We start from the raw sequence: 1,672 nt of genomic DNA, 5'->3' as shown, positions 1-1,672 counted from the left end.
CTGCCGCTCCCGGAGAACTCGCTGCCTGGGCGCAAGGCGCGGGGGGCTGGGGGAGCCTGCTCGGCCGGCTCCGAGGGCCTGCTCACCCCGCCCCGAGTTTGTTGTTTGTGTACAGGAATTCTATTGATTTTTAAGGGGTAACTCTGTATCCCACTACACTACTGAATTTGGTTATTAAATCAAGAAGTCTTTTGGTGGAATTTTTGGGGTCTTCCATGTAGAGTATAATAATTTCACTTCTTCCTTTCCTGTCCTTATTCTTTTTATTTCTGTCTTGTCTAATTGCTCTGGCTAATGTTTCCAGATCTATATGAATAGGAGTGGCGAAAGTGGACATCCTTGTCTTGTTCTTGATTTTAGAGTGAAAGCTTTCAGTTTTTGTCCAGTTAGTATGATGTTGGCTGTTGTTCTGTCATAGATGGCTTTTATCAGATTGAAGTAAAGACCATCTATTCTGATTTTCTGTAGGCTTTTAATCAAGAATTGGTGTTGGACTTTGTCAAAAGCTTTTTTGGCATCTATTTAGTTGATCATGTGGTTTTTGTCTTTGTGCTATTCTTTCTTTTTTTCTGCTATTCTTTCTGCAAATAGTCTATTTATGTCACTGCTGTTGATTCCTGCTTTTACATTGACACCCATCAGTCTTATATTGTTTTTCTTTGCATCATCTTATAGCTATTGAAGTGTTATTTTCTGGCTCCTTGTTATTTTTAAGAGATCTTTCCTTTCATGATTGCTAGTTGCAATCCTGAGTTTAAGTTCTGAAAGTCTATCTTCAGTTTTGTTCAAGCTTTCAATGTAATTTTTTAATTTCCTGTATATCTCTTTGAATCCGTTTCATGCATTCTAATTCTTTCCTATATTGTTCATTCAAGGTTTCCACCATTTTCTTATGCTCCTCTATTTTTCAATCTATGTCTCTTTTAGATATGCTGAACAATTCTTTTATTATGACTGTCATTTTTTTTTTACCTGAGAGATTAGTTCTGATCTGATTTTCTGTATAACCTCCTGGTGTTGTTTCTTTACTTCAGTTGCTATCATTTCAGAAATTTCAGGTGTATGGCTTCCAATTTCTTATATAGCAGTGTCTCCTGGACTTATTCTAGGTGGGCTAGAGGTCTGAGATTGCATTTTGTTTCTTCATTTTGACATTTTCTATTTTTAAAAAAATATATATTTTGTTTCCTGTGATGATCTTCGTGAGTTTTGGTCTTAGGTAACTATATCACTAGTATCAAGGCCTCTCTGGAAAATATCTGTTCTTAAGGGATATCTTCTGTGTGTAGGAGATTCTTGGTTTGTGTCTCTCCCAAGATCCTACCTTTCCAATTAATTGCAAGCGGAATGTTGTTTCCTGTTTTGCCTTGTCCCCAGTGTTTTGGTGTAGGGTATGGTGAGGTTGTTACCCCAGAGCTTCCCAATATTGTTACAGAAGGGAGAACAAGTGATTACAACAGATGTGATATCCTAGCTAAAGTAGTAAAATTAGCAATAATGATAGCATCAAGCACAATTTAGAAACTAACAAACTGTGGTAACTATTAATTTTGTACTACAGAACATAAGAGCAAAGTCTATAGTTATATAACAGAACCAATCATAAATTAGGAGTTTGTATGCAAAGTGTTTCCCCTTATTGGAATAGATTTACTCTGTGTTCCTCCAGAGG

The sequence above is a fragment of the Chinchilla lanigera genome, unplaced genomic scaffold (assembly GCF_000276665.1).
Source record: "Chinchilla lanigera isolate Chin_1 unplaced genomic scaffold, ChiLan1.0 scaffold00150, whole genome shotgun sequence".
In the NCBI taxonomy this organism is placed as follows: Eukaryota; Metazoa; Chordata; class Mammalia; order Rodentia; family Chinchillidae; genus Chinchilla; species Chinchilla lanigera.
This window is presented reverse-complemented; position numbering follows the sequence as displayed.